Source organism: Odocoileus virginianus, chromosome 9, assembly GCF_023699985.2.
Source record: "Odocoileus virginianus isolate 20LAN1187 ecotype Illinois chromosome 9, Ovbor_1.2, whole genome shotgun sequence".
Lineage (NCBI taxonomy): Eukaryota > Metazoa > Chordata > Mammalia > Artiodactyla > Cervidae > Odocoileus > Odocoileus virginianus.
Window position 1 is genome coordinate 12,822,993 of NC_069682.1, and position 16,185 is coordinate 12,839,177.

Genomic DNA, 16,185 nt, shown 5'->3' on the forward strand with positions numbered 1-16,185 from the left:
CAATGGTTTAAAGAAATCTAAGTTTCCCTCCTTTCAATCAGATTTGTACTCACTCATGTAAGCTAGACCTTCTATATAAAGAGAGAATGTGTTTCCATGGTAAAATACAAGTTGGTAAATCTGAGTTCAACAGACAAAAATATATTTCTCCAGGACATCTCAGATAGAATTCCAGTTGAGCTATTTCAAATCCTTAAAGATAATGGTGTGAAAGTGCTACACTCAATATGCCAGCAAATCTGGAAAACTCAGAAGTGGCCACAGGACTGGAAAAGGTCAGTTTTCATTCCAATCCCAAAGAAAGGCAATGCCAAAGAATGTTCAAATTATCACACAATTGCTCTCATCTCACACACTAGCAAAGTAATGCTCAAAATTCTCCCAGCCAGGCTTCAACAGAACGTGAACGTGAACTTCCAGATATTCAAGCTGGATTTAGAAAAGGCAGAGCAACCAGAGATCAAATTGTCAATATCTGATGGATCATCAAACAAGAGAGAGAATTCCAAAATAACATCTACTTTTGCTTTATTGACTGTGCCAAAACCTTAGACTGTGTGGATCACAAAAAATGTGGAAAATTCTGAAAGAGATGGGAATACCAGACCACCTGACCTGCCTCCTGAGAAATCGGTATGCAGGTCAAGAAGCAACAATTAGAACTGGACATGGAACAACAGACTGGTTCCAAATCGGGAAAGGAGTCCGTCAAGGCTGTATATTGTCATCGTGCTTATTTAACTTATTTGCAGAGTACATCATGCGAAATGTCAGCCTGGATGAAGCACAAGCTGGAATCAAGGTTGCCAGGAGAAATATCAATAACCTCAGATACGCAGATGACACCACCCTTATGGCAGAAAGCAAAGAAGAACTAAAGCACTTCTTGATGAGAGTGAAAGAGGAGAGTGAAAAAGTTGGCTTAAAATTCAACATTCAGAAAACCAAGATCATGGCATCTGGTCCCATCATTTCATGGCAAATAGATGGGAAAACAATGGAAACAGTGAGAGACTTTATTTTCCTGGGCTCCAAAATCACTGCAGATGGTGACTGCAGCCATGGAATTAAAAGATGCTTGCTCCTTGGAAGAAAAGCTAGACAGCATATTAAAAAGCAGAGACATTACTTTGCCAGCAATGTCCATCTAGTCAAAGCTATGGTTTTTCCAGTAGTCATGAATGAATGTGAGAGTTGGATTATAAAGAAAGCTGAGAGCTGAAAAATTGGTGCTTTTGAACTATGGTGTTAGAGAAGACTCTTGAGAGTTCCTTGGACTGTAAGATCTAACCAGTCAATCCTAAAGGAAATCAGTCCTAAATATTCCTTGGAAGGACTGATACTGAAGCTGAAGCTCCAATACATTGGCCACCTGATGTGAAGAACTGACTCATTGGAAAAGACTCTGATGCTGGGAAAGATTGAGGGCAGGAGAAGAAGGGCACAACAGAGGATGAGACGGTTGAATGGCATCACCGACTCAATGGTCGTGAGTTTGAGTAAGCTCTGGGAGTTGGTGATGGTCAGGGAAGCCTGGTGTGCTGCAGTCCATGGGGTCTCAAAGAGTCAGGCACAACTGAGTGACTGAACTGAACTGTCTCCAAGAGGAGAAATAGCAAAAAGCATTTCCAAATGTACTGGGACGTGGAACATCCTTTCTCACAACACACCTATTAATGTTTCAAGCTGCATTTTAGTTCTGCAGATCAAAATTTAGGAAATGTTAAGAGGATTCAATCCAGACAGCTGTTTGATTTCACCTGTATATTCCAGGAAACCAGAGGTCAAAAGATATAGTACCCTAGATGAAAATAGAAAAGCAATTTTTGCTTTGTTCTTTTTAGTTTCTTCTATCCTTGTCTTTGTCTTCATCATTTTTTGTTGGTAGGAGATGGAGGGATGTTCTTAAGTGTTTTTTATTTTGTTTGGATAAAACAGTTCTTTAATTTTTTTATACTAGTTTAGGAGGAAATCCCTGTAATTATGACCTTCCCAGGTGGCTCAGTGGTAAAGAATCTGTCTGCCTAATAGAAGACACCAGAAATGTGGGTTTGATATCAGGGTTGGAAACAGCCACCCACTCCAGTATTCTTGCATGGGAAATCCCACAACAGAAGAGCCGGGTGGGCTACAGTCCATGGAGGTCAAGCGATTAGCGCCCTTGACTATTTTAGAAACCTAAAGGGTTATGTTGGAAATAAAATGTGTGCTAGTTATCAGGGATAATGCTGCAATGAAGTCCAAAGAGAAAAGCTACTGTTAACCACATTTATGTTCTTTGTAATAAAGCTATATAGAAGGACATTGTGTCAGCATGATTCCTCTGATCCCATGTACTTCACCTGTTCCCTGACTCAGTATATACATTTACTATGTAACAGATTCTGTGAAGACTTAACATTTCCTGGGTGGAGACTTGCACTTCGCTTTCCCTTTGATATATACAGCTTGGGAGTCTTAAGAAAAGTTCACTGCGTTATCCACTTCTCTTTTGTACAGGATTTAAAGGGAAAATGGGCTTCCTAGGTGGCTGTCTGTTCAAGAATCTGCCTGCAATGCAGGTGATGAGGCTTCGATTCCTGGGTTGGGAATATCCCCTGGAGAAGGATACCCACTCCAGTATCCTTGCCTGGGAAATTCCATGGACAGAGGAGCCTGGAGGGCTACAGCCTATGGGGTCACAGAAGAGTCAGACCTGACTTAGCGACAAAAAACAACAAAAAGGGAGAATCTGAGAATAACAAAACCACAGACTATTATACTAAAATTGCACAAATATCTGTTTCACAGAATGTGCAGTAAATATGAATATATTTACCTCAACAAGAATCTCTCTTAATGAAGAAGTGACTGTGAGGGTGCCCACGGGACTCCCTCTGCACGTTACAGAGACCGCCTGTGTCGAGGTAGAGTGGCGTTCAACAGAAACCAGCCGTGCTGGGCTCGGTTTGCCGGGCAGGCTGCGCCGGGCTGCGTGAGCCATTCCAGGAAGTGCTGAGGGAGCGGTCTTTGTGCACATCATGCGCTCAGGTGTACGTCTGAGCGTTCTGCTGTCCATCATGGTTTTGTTTTATCAGAGACTTACTACTGTTATAACAGGATCCACGCTGCTGCTGCTGCTGCGTCGCTTCAGTCATGTCCGACTCTGTGCGACCCCATAGACGGCAGCCCACCAGGCTCCTCCGTCCCTGGGATTCTCCAGGCAAGAACACTGGAGTGGGTTGCCGTTTCCTTCTCTAATGCATGCATGCATGCTAAGTTGCTGCAGTCATGTCCGACTCTGTGCGACCCTATGGACAGCAGCCCACCAGGCTCTGTCCACGGGATTCTCTAGGCAGGAAGACTGGAGTGATTTGCCATTTCCTTCTCCAACAGGATCCATAAATATAAACTATCTGGGCCCTTGATACAGCTCATTTGATAAACAAGGAATGCAGACGATGTGATGGCGTTAGTGGCTCCAGACCATGCCAGTATCATCACAGGGACAGGCAGCAGCTGGATTCTACAGGTCTTCTTCCCTGAGCTAGGTGAGGGGCTGTTGCTAGCTATCAGAGGTCAAGGTGACATCTGTGCTCAAAGTCCAGGATGACCCTGAAACGTTACCTTCCTTGTGAATTTGAGAATTACCAGTTGCTCTCATTTCTGTCATGGTTTCTACTCCAAGGATCACGATATCATTTTTCAAGGTCTAAAAGTTACTCAAGTCAGACAGGTGGCCCAAAGTGAAACTTAGAAAATAAAAGTGATGAAGTCCAGAAATAGTTTGAACACCATGATCAAGCTTCCCTACTCATCTTCCTGCAGGCTGAAGGAAATGGAGTCCCATTAATGTCTCCAAGTCATTTTCATTAGACAAAGAGCAGGTTTCTAGTTCTGTATAAAGTCAGGATCACTATTCTAAACATTGAATGAATGCTAGCATTGGTTGCATATATTTTTTTGTAAAACAAGCCCACCTACAGCTCTTAATTTTTAGTTTAACATGTAAGTAATAAATCTAGGGTAATAAAACATTACATATCTTCTGTCTTATTTCATCGGAGATTCTGTGCATATTTGAACATCCCAGGAATAAAATACAGTTCCTGGAGAAGAAGGAATGAGAGTTAGAGACTCTGAGATGAGTGGCTAGAGAAAGTCTCCCAAGAAAGTGGAGGTCAAAAGGCAATACGGTGGCAGCTGGAGCGCTGCGGTATGGGTATGTGGAGGGGCTGTGTCATGGTTCCCTAGGAGCCACAAGCAATTCATCTCTCTACTGTGTATGCATATGCATCTGTTTACTTATTTTTTTTATTCCTTCCATTCTTTTAAAAATGACATTTTTGTAATTCCATAAATTCTTTGTCGCATAGATTGGATCTGTTTTATTTCCCATGTCTCTCATACACTATCTTTATCTTGCAAATTCTTGGTATCATCTACATTCATAATCATTTCTTCCATCTATCTTTTTTTTTTTCCTGTGGTGGTATCTCTCCCATTTCACAGTTTCACCATCTTGTTTGTCTTCTCTTCCAAATCTTAAATATATTTTTTTCCCCTTAAGATAACAAAGTAGTGGAATTGATATATTTTTGCAATTTTCTTCAGAACTTGCCTTCGAATTAATCTATATTTTCTGCTCTATTCAGTATGTCTCTTTCAGAGAACTGAATTCCTCTTGTATATTGATAGATAGATGGCCCCTTTATTTTGACCCAGTTGCCTTTTTATACTTACAAAGTTATATAGTTTTATAGGTTTTTACTGTTTTTCCATATTTTCCCATGAAGAGGGAAGCACAGCTGGGCTAGTTTTTGTTCAATATGGATGCTTCTGAGGAAACAGAATTCTCTCTAGTCTGTACACTCATTTCTGACCTTTGCACAGGTTCTCACTGGTCCTGAGGGACCTTCTACAGACCCCCTGCCTGCAGCCTCAGCTCCCACACCAGGAATCATGCCTAGGGCTATGCTCTCCATCTGGTTCACGCTGGTGAAGGAAGCCTGTCCAGGCCTTGCAGCAGTGCGTTCCTGCACAGAGTTTCTTCTCTTCTTTGCCTTCCTGTCTCTCCTCCTTTCAAAGCAGTGGTGTTTGAACAGTGTAGGGATTTTGTCTCCATTGTTGTTGTTTAGTCACTAAGTCATGTCTGACTCTCTCTGACCCCAAGGACTGTAGGCCACAAGGCTCCTCTGTCCATGGGATTTCCCAGGCAAGAATACAGGACTTTGTTGCCATTTCCTTCTCCAGGGGATCTTCCCGACCCAGAGATCAAATCCCTGTCTCCTGCATTAGCAGGCAGATTCTTTACCACTGAGCCACACCAGGCAAGCCCTTTGTCTCTGTGACCTCTATTTATTTCCAGTTTGCCCTCTATGCCTCCTTCATTACAGGCCCATCTTTACTCCATCTAAAAGGCATTTTAATTTCTGACCTGTTACAATCATCCTTTTGTTGTAGTCATTCCCACTTTCCCTCTGGGACTGTCAGTGGCAGGGATTGTTGGGGGCTGAGGTGGAGGCGGGAAGGGGCAGCTAATCCCTGCCAAGAAGTACTTCCTCCCTTGAAATCAGAAAGCACCCCATTCATTTCCCCTCTTTATTCTCTAATTGCTCTGTTGTGGACTGAATGCTTGTGTCCCCACCAGATTCATACCCTGAAGCCCCAACACCCAGGTGATGGTATTTGGAGGCGGGGCCCTTGTAAGAACTAGCTTTACACTTTACAGGACGTCAAGAGAGTAAATTAGGGTCCTTGTAGGAGACATGAGAGAGCTGCTTCCTCTCTCTGTCTCCCTGTCCCATGAAGACACTTCAAGAGGACAGCCTGGCAGAGAGCTCTCACCGGAGCCTGCGGAGGTGGGCACCCACATCTCAGACCCCCAGAATTGTGAGGAAATTCATTTCTGTTTTTTTCAGCTGCTTGGTCTTTAGTATTTGTTGTGGCAGCTAACAAATATGGAGCAGACTAAGCCATGATCCTTCTCTATCTTTTCTCCACTCACTTAACAAGTATTCTTGAGCCTCCTGTGTGCTCCAAGCTGTGTGCTAGACAGTAAGTAAAGCAGGAAACGAAAGAAGAATCCTTGCCCTCTTGTTGAGTGGAGGAGGGAGGTGCTGTATAATGTGTGCTCCATGGTGACATGTCCTAGAGAAAAAATGTAGCAAAGAGGAAAGTTGGGAATCTGAGTGAGGAAAGTTGGGAATCCAAGTGAGGTGATTCTCTCTGTTAGACTCAAAAAGGGAAGCGTGACTGACCAAGTGGCATTTGCAAAGAGAAATGAAAGATAAGACAGAATAAGAAGGAGGTCGTGTGAATACCTGGGGAAAGAGATGTCCTGAAAGAAGGAATAGCAAGTTCAAAGACCCAGAGTTGGAGCAGGCTTGGTGGGCTCATGGAACAGTGGGGAGCCACATGGAAGGATAGTAGAAAGAGAGCCAGAAGTAAAAGGTGGGTTCAAGGAGCCTCTTGGCACTGAACTCCATGTGGCGCTATTGGTAAAGAAGCTGCCTGCCAATAGAGGAGATATAAGAGACGTGGGTTTGATCCCTGGGTTGGAAAGATGCCTTGGAGGAGGGCATGGCAACCCACTCCAGTATTCTTGCATGGAGAATTTGATGGACAGAGGAGCCTGGCAGGCTACAGTTGATGGGGTTACAAAGAGTCAGACATGGCTGGAGCAACTTAGCACACAAAACAAAGGTGTGCCTACGCCTAAAACCTTCAATGGGCTGAAATTGCCGAAGAATATATTTCAGATTCTTTAACATAGAATTCAAAGTCTTGTTCCACCTGGACTTTCCAAAACATATAGTCTCACTTCTTCACCCTCCTTAGTTCTTCACTCTGCTTACATTCACCATTTTCCCAGACATATTTGTGCACATTCCGAGCTCTTGGTGGCTATCCCAGAACTCTCCTTACCTACCAAAGAAAGTTTCATCCTTAAAGATTCAGCTTAAATGCTACCTTTCTTTTAACAACTTCCTCCAGTGGTGCCTGGGTAAATTTAATCACCTCACCTCTGTTCTTCCACAGCATTTTTACTTTATTTATACTAGGCTATTTATTTAAATTATTACCAGTACCTAATAGTTACTTACCTGGCTGATTCTCCTTCTAAGTGATAAGCTTCCTGGGGCAAGGGTCAACGTGCATCTAATATATTAATTTTGTTAGTTATTAAAAGAGAGCTAACTCAGAACCGATTCTTTTTATAATCTTTCGAAAGGAAAATGGACATTTGCCCCAGATTATTTAAATACCATTTTCATAAGCTAAGGTGTCTGTAACCAGATGATATCTCTAGGTTCTTTCCATTATTTCAGAGCTGCATTCCCACCAACAATTTCAGAGATGTGAAATCTAACTGACTCTAGATTTTGTCTTTGGCGGTCAAGGTCGTTCACAGTGAATTGCACATTGAAGTTCCACTGTAAAGAAGAATGTTCGCAGCCCTCTGTCTCTTAGAAGCCCAAATGTAAAAATCCGTAGCATCACAAAGCATGTGAAGTGCATATACTGCTTTTTAAAAAATTTTGTGTGTGGGAAAGGCAGCTTCAGGAATTGGCATCTGAGTCCCTGTAACTCTAGGCAACCTCCAAGGAATATTATTCACAGCTGCCAGGCACCTAAGGATGCTAGTGGTTTGGATGGACTGAAAATAATTGGCAACTCTAAGGAAATATTAAGATCTTGGACGAAACACCTTCCGCCATTCCAGGAGAGGTGTTTTCTGAAGAGCTCCTGCTGCCTGCATTTCTCACATCTCCTGTCCCAGCTTTTCACCTAGCATGACAAGATGCTTGTGTCCTATCACTCTGTTATAGTGGAGACAGATCCATCTTTAGAGGATTGGCGATGAGAATAACAAAGCCCAAAACAGTAAAACCAAACAAAAATTCATGATTTCAAACTTTTTCCTTGAAAACCCATATCTTCCCAAGAATAGCTCCCTGGATGTCTTTCTCAGTCATCTGGAATACGACACATGGAAGACTGTCCCTATGTGTACCTTGGTTTCAGGTCAGTGATGGTCATTAGACATTTTCCCCTGCAATTAGAATTTGTAATTATAAGTGATCCATTGTTCACTACCACATCTTGCTCAAATTCTATTTGCAAATACAACCAAAGAATGATCTCTGTCTTGGAAAAATTGAAATAGCATTGAAATAATGTCTGTCAGGAACAGTCAGCTGCAAAATGAAAATGATGCCACAAAAGAGACAGCATTGCCGTGTCCCTCTGGCTCCTCTGAGACCTTCACCAGCACAAACACAAATACACGCACACACACAATCTCACACACACACAGAATGACTCAGAGATGTCACAAAAATATACTTGAACTTCAACAATGGGAGAGATAAATGTGTTGTGTCAGAGTTTTATTCAGAAAGGTACTAGCTTTTGTCATGTTGAAATTGAACATACAGGCTACTGACCAAAAAACAAACAAACAAAATTGTAAACCTTATTACAGCAGACCCAACAAATTCAAAGGTTTTGGTCTCTACTAAATACTCAAAGGGCTTCCCTGCTGGCTCAGTTGGTAAAGAATCTGCCTGCAATGCAGGAAGCCTGGGTTCTGTCCCTGGGTTGGGAAGACCCCCTGGAGAGGAGAATGGCTACCCACTCCAGTATTCTTGCCTGGAGAATGCCATGGACAGGGGAGCCTGGTCGGCTGCAGTCCTTGGGGTCAAAAGAGTCAGACACAACTAAGTGACTAACACGAATACTCAAGAATAGTCCAATTCATATAAAAATGAAGAATGTCTCTTCAAAAATTAAAGCTTATCATTATAAATGAGAGTTTGATCCTTAATTTGGTGCTTAGCATGGAGGAATCATATTCTTTTTTAAAGCATCTCATAATGTTTTATGTAACCAATATAAATTAAGGAGAACATTGCAAGATTAAAGTTCATTGAAACATTAAAGGCCATGAGGATAATACCATGAAGCATCTCTGAACTGGATGTTAGGCACCCTGGGTTGTGGTGTTGGTCACACCCTTTAACCTTTCTGGGACACAGTTTCCTCTAAAAGGAGATGTTTGAACTACCTATTTTCTACAGTCTTCTCAGCTCTGGAATGTTATTTTTACCTAACGGAGAGATGAGTACAGGAGACAACTATAGTCTGGATGATGATCTTGTAAGACAGAGGTGTCAACATTACCTGGGATTTGTGAGAAATACACATGATCCGGCCCCACCCAGATGTACAAACTCAGACATGGCCTGAATGGAGCCCAGCACCGACCTTTCAGATGCCCTCCAGGTGATTCTGATGCCAACTCCTGCTGAAAACTGCTCGTCTAAGGTCATTACCTCAGCTTCCCATCCTACACTGCTAATGCCACAAAGGTGGCAATTATATAAGATTTATGCTCATTCTGAGGTCAGAAAGGGACATCAGAGGTGGATGGGAAGGAGATGAACAGCTCAGCAGCCCTTGGGACAGGAGACCTCTGAGTGAAAAAGTTGGGCTAAATAAAGGTAAGGCATCATTTAGTGCCAGAATTAATGCTTCACCATTGACCCTCATCCCTGGTACTGAGGAAAATAACATTTAAACATGGTCCTAAAAGATTAATTTGTGAAGTCAAGTCTGAGCATCCCTTGTTCTCTTAGAGTTTGGTCGTCAAGCAGGAGTCGCCTTGCCATTAAATCTAGTCATCAGTAGCTTATTCACAGAGCTTTATAACTAACAACCTGATCCTGTGGGTTCTCCACATCCGAACCTGGGATTCGCCTGGGAAAAGGGGCCTTGGCTGCAAGAAGACAGTCAGGTGGCCCTGCTCTTACACAAACCATACCACTGTGTCATCTTAAGGGTATGCTGCTTAGGATGCTGGGAGGATGTTGTTCAGTGGTTGTTGGTCTGATTGAGGGATGTTTGCTGCTATTTGGTGGGCTTCCCACTTTGGACTGAGGCTGGAAAATGATGTCCATTCGCTGTGTGTGTTGTGACCTCAGCACTGGTCATCTCAGGGTCCACCGTGCAGTGGTCCCTTTGATGTGCTGAAATGCTGTCACTCTGACACGGTCTCTTAGCAGCTCTCACAAGCCCCTGATGTGTCCATCTGGTGCTCACAGATCTTTAATGTCTCCTTAGATTCTGCATCTTTTCGGCCCAACAGCTCTGGACTCCGTCTCCAGCTCGCCTCCTGGGCCACAGTTCTGTTCTTGACATCTGATGATTTTGTCCGTGGCACAGATCAACTTGTGGATGAAATGCAGCCTCCTCCAAGAGTTTTTGAAACTGCTGCCATTTTCATTTACTTTAGGAAGAACTGCCTGCATCTCCAATATGTTCTTTCATATTTCGTGTCACATACAGTTATTCAGGGTAAAACATGTTAATGTGTAGTTGTTCTGGGATTAGGCAAATCAAACCTAATGTGGCCACCTCTTAGCTCTGCCAACAAAACTTGATGAGCAGAGGTGTGTCTGTGTTTCCTTTTTACTACTGAGAGTCAGCTAATAATTAAGGCAATTCAAGACAAAAGTATCTTTTGAGAAAGCAAAAGAGAAGAAAAGCGCCATCTCCCTTGTGAGCTACATTTACCCCAAGTCGTTTGTCATCACATGCACTTCGTTTCTGATTACATCACCCGGACAGCTGGGATGAGGAGGCAGCCACACTGGGAGATTGTCACACACTGTCACAAGCTCCTTTGGCTTCTATCAGTTTTATCTTTATCCATCTTCCGACCAGAAAATTCTTGGTTCAATTCCATTTGAATGTCAACAATAAAAAAATAAAAACATAGCAAAGGCTTCATGAGCAAATGTTCAAACTTCAGGGAAAAATAATCAAAGGACCAGTTATTCCTGTGTACTTGCCTAAAGATACATAATACCATTTGATGTGCACATACAATTTAATATGACCTTCTACAAAGCTAAAATGATCAGAACAAGAAAATTCACCATTTGAAATATTTGGGGGAAAAGTTTTGTACCATCTTTTCATGTGAAATTTTCTGAACAATCGCTTTCCTGAAAAATATAGAAATAGCATGGCTCATATTTTGGTAGAAGTATATGTTTGGGAGGGCTTCCCAGATGGCACTAGTAATAAAAAAACCTGCCCCTCAATGCTGGAGATGTAAGAGACACAGGTTCGAGCCCTGGGTCAGGAAGATCCCCTGGAGGAGGGCATGGCAACCCTCTCCAGGATTCTCGCCTGGAGACACTCCCATGGACAGAGGAGCCTGGTGGACTATGGTCCATGGGGTCTCAGAGTTGGACACAACTGAAGAAACTCAGCAAACCCACAGGCACATGTTTGGGAATATCTTCCCAGTGATGTTCATGTTGTAAAAGAAAAGGAAAGAAGACAATAAGAACTCTTGGTCTCAGTTCCTAAAACTGGCTCCTAAATGTAAAGAAGATAAATATGAGAGCCTGAGGCCCTCAATCATTTCTAATGATCACTCTTGTTTTAACAATGGGGGAACGGAGCACAGGTGGGTAAGAAGTCGGAGATGACCTTGTAAGGCGGTTGCTCTGGATGAAATAAAATCCCAGAGGCCTCTTCTTTCCGTGCTTCAGCTGCTGGCTTGGTGGGTTTTTTATTTTAGCTGTGTCTTGGCTATACATTTTTAAAGCATCTAATGGCATGCAACGCAGCAGGGTGCTTCACCCAAGTGAAGCACCATTAAAAATGGGAGACATGTTTGAATGACATGACATTTTGAATGAGTGCCCAACGTGGACCCCAGTGTGTTGGCTTTGTGTTTGTACTTGTTTCTTTGATTCTTAAACTGATTTCTTTTCAGAAGAAAATGTGCTTTTCTGCAACAGCTAATAGGATGCTTCATAGGTCACATGCTATTTTCAGGACCAGAGAAGAACAGCATGTGTTATGGATGAAGTGAAAAACATCATTGCTGAGTCTCCCAGCCTCTGTTAAGCTCAGGTCAAGACATAACCTTTGATTTTACTTTTCAGTTGTTATTAACTTTTCTTTTTTCTTTGTTTACTAACATGCAGCTTTGCTCCACCAATCAACCTTAACACATCCACCCAAAATCTCTCTTTGAACTTTAAATGTGTAATGGTCTCATCAACCCAAACCTTCTACTGCCTGTAGGACTAGGACTTGGTTCTCTGATTTCAGTTGATCTCAACCAATTCATTAGGTGTTTATGCCATACAAAAAGCCCTGTGCCAGCCATTATTTGAAGACTGTTTCAAAACTCTATGTCTAGCCGATGTCTTACTCAAAAACTCACACATTGTGTGTCCCCATAACATAAATGTAAATGGATGTATGGGCAGGTTTGGGGAATTTTTTTACTTTAAATTTTACTGTATTTAATAATGGACCTGAAGTTTTTGGGGGTTGCAATAGGCAAACTATGAGACCTGACATTTTTGACAGTGTTATAGGGAGAAAAAAAGCTTAACCTGCCTTTCAATAACCTGATCATTTCCCTTCATTGTCAAAGTGTTACACTCAAAGTTATCACCATGAACATGTGGACACAGGGCGGGAAGGGGAGGGTGAGATGAAACTGGGAGAGTAGGACTGACATATATATATACCGTATGTAAAATAGATAGCTAGTGGGAAGCTGCTGAGCAGCACAGGGAGCCCCGCACCTGCTGCTCTGTGATGACATAGAGGGTGGGATGGGGGGTGGGAGGGAGGCGCAAGAGGAAGGCACGACATGTATACATATAGCTGGTTGACATTGTTGTACAGCAGAAACTACCATGACAATGTAAAGCAATTATACACCAATTAAAAAAAAGTTATTACCATGAAAGACATTAGGTAGGAAATGAGGGTAAAAAGTTGACTGTTTTAATTTACTGTGAAGTTGCTATTTAAATGCATTTTAGTACAGTTGACCAAAACACAACATTTGCTTGTGACTAACAGCTCTAAAATCACAGTATGTTAAGATTGTGATTTGAGAAGGGCAACTAGAATTTGTTAGCTACCTTCTATGGCCCATGTATCTCTAGGTGATTTCCTTTTAGATTTTAGAGCTCTTATATCAAGCATCCACACTTTAGAGATATTGATAGTGGAGTCAGGAGCATTATTAATTCACTTTTTTACTCTTGAGTCAGGAGTAAAACACCATGACCCTCAATATCAAGTGAGTTCTCTCTTCACGACTGCCTGCAACCTCTCATTACCTCTGTCGTAGATGAGCCTGGTGGAATCCTTAGTTTGAAATTTTCTTTTATGAGTTTTTCACCCACTCCATCTCCAATTGAAGATCTATTACTTCATGAAATCACAAATTTTTATTATTTGTTGTATGCAAAATAAATCAAGACAACTTCATTTTGACCCTTATGTGAAGATCAAAAGCCTTATAACTTAGATGATGACATTGTAGCCAAACATGGTTATAATATCATGGAAATTACAGACCCCAAAGGAAAATCTTCATACATTGTAGCATTAAAGATCTCATTTTTGCCTGCGTTTAGCACATAGAATTCCTCTTGGTAAGTGTAAAGTGCTGCACATGCACAGAGAACTTGTCAGCTAAAAATGCTTGAGGCTTTAGTCTGTATTTCAACAGGATGTGTTTGAACAGATGTTTATTTCAACACTTCATCATTTGAGCTTCACTGTATATTTGCCTAAAGAGGAAGAAGACAACAGCTGAAATGGATGAAGGAGGGAACAATGAAAAACTCAACATAGGGCAGATAGGAGGAAGCAGAGGAAGTCACTTTAGGTGATATTCTAAGTGTTTAACACTATACAGGCTCATGTATCCTCCAATTTCCCTCCGATTTCCATAGACATGTGCCAATGCCTACCAGCTAAATAAACCCTCTCAGTTGCATAGCACCTCTGTTTACAGTGTCTTGTAAGTTAGTCTCGTTCTTCAGAGAGAGAACATCCTAGAGGTTCAAAATCATGTGTTGGTCTCCTTTTCAAGAGCCTCTGATGATGAAATAACAGATGCTTTATCTAAATCTGATGTTTTCCTCATTGTCCTGTTTTTCCATTCACTCGTGCTCAGTATTATTCTTTTATTTGTATTTATTTGTCTCCACAAGTATTGGCAATCTGTATATTCTCAATTTCTACCCTCTTTACTTTGTATTCTACTCACCCTCCTTCTTTTCAGGGCTACCATCCTTTGCTTTCTTTCCTCCCCTGAAAAGACCCTGATGCTGGGAAAGATTGAGGGCAGGAGGGGAAGTGGGTGACAGAGGATGAGATGGTTGGATGGCATCACCGACTCAATGGACATGAGACCACTGTCGGAGTTTGGGCAAACTCCAAGAGATAGTGAAGGACAAGGAAACCTGGCACACTGCTGTCGATGGGATCACAGAGTCAGACATGACTTAGTGACCAAACAATAACAACAACAAATCCTTTCCTAAGAAGAGGTGGCTTCCAGCTTTGCAAACCTTCATTTCTTTAAGTTGATCATAATCTCTGCTCACAGCACCGCACGCACCAGACTTGCTACTCCTCCCCTATCACCTACTGCAACCAAGTGCATCTTGGTCATCCTTAACTCCTCTCTCAACTTCCAATCCACTTCCTGTCCATCAGCAATTGTTCTTTTTCTTACCCCTCTCGGAGTCTGTCTGCACCCTAACTGCTGTCTTTACTGTCAGAGCTTAGCACAGTCCCCAGTCATCACTAACTTGGAGAAATTCGATGGTCTCCTAATGCATCTTGATGTCTCCATTCTTGTGTAGCTCAATCAGTTTCTATTCTGCTACTGGAGAGCTTTCTAGAAAGTACAGGAAGAGTTGGTTATACCCTGCTTTTTTCCCACTTTCCTAATATTCACTGTGACTCCCAGAGGTGTGTTTGTTTGGCTATCTTCTTTGAATCACTGGGAGGAAAAATCAGCTTTAACATGAAAAACTGTGGGTAATATTTCTGAATGAGCAAGGAAGTTAGAATATTTTTAAAAAAACATTTATCAGTTAAAGTGCATCTTAGCAATAGCACAAAGAAAACTTTTTGCCTATAGAAGAAATTTATGAGGCCAAAAAAAAATTAATGAGGCACCTATGGCAGAGCTAAATTGCAAATTTAGGTTAAAAAAATGTCAGGGCAGCACCTCCTATATTAAACTTAGAACTGGATTAAGCTGAATTAAAATTGATTAGACCAAGCCTGACATCATTATGAATTTTAATACTGATAATTAATAATGTTTATTGAACACCTAGTTGAGGTAAGGTAAGACAAAGTCCCTTCCCCTGAGTTTATAATCTAAATTAGAAAGGGAGACTAAGAGTCTCCTGAAAAAGTAAAAATGAGAAATAGACCTCAGGGAAATGAGTTCTAATAGCATTGACTTCATCAAGAGAGGATAGCTTAGTGTTGTAATGAAAGTAGGTAACTGCACAGAATGTTGGATTCTTTGTAATTATTTAAGGGAGGGATAACTCCCAGAAACATTATCCTTATAGTAGTTACTGGTGAGGTGAAAATGTTTGTCAGTTTTAGTGGAAAAGGAAAAATTAAGTAAATAAGATGCCAGGTATGATGAACCAGGAGGAAAAATTCACGTATCAGTTCATTTTCTGAGGAATAAAACTCACTAAACCTATTAATGATACTTTCTTATGCATATTTGCAATAGCTTAATTTCTTTAAACCTCAGTGCTTTCTGCTCAATTTTTATATAAACACCTAAAACTGCTCTGAAAGATAATGTCTATTAAAAATGTAAAAATACCTTATCAGCCCAACTCATAGAGAATCCTCATTACCACCATGCCCAGTATTTCTGTTCATTCCTAAACCATCTATGGATCTAGGAGTCCTCAGGCACAATAAGTGGGTTTAGGGTAGGGTAGATGTACTCTGCAAGAAACCTATGTGATTTAGTTTGATACAGGGCATAGTTTATTTATTTATTTTTTATTTTTTTTGGAGGTGGTTTTTGTTTTTGCAAACAACAAGGTACCATTTAATCTGACTTGACAAGTACCTGTCAGATGTTTTTACATAAGGACCTTCAGTGAACTCAAGACACATGAGATCACCACATTGACACAATTTTTTTGGTTAAGGTAGCTTGACTTCAGTTATTAGAGTACGTTCCATGCTCTGGCCATGGAGTTGATGGTTGAGTGGTAAACATATTCCTAGCTGCCCTAGAAGTCCAGCATTAAACCCTGTCACTGTTAGCCAGGGTTAGAGGAAAAAATTACTTGGCACATTACTGTCTTCTCTATAGAC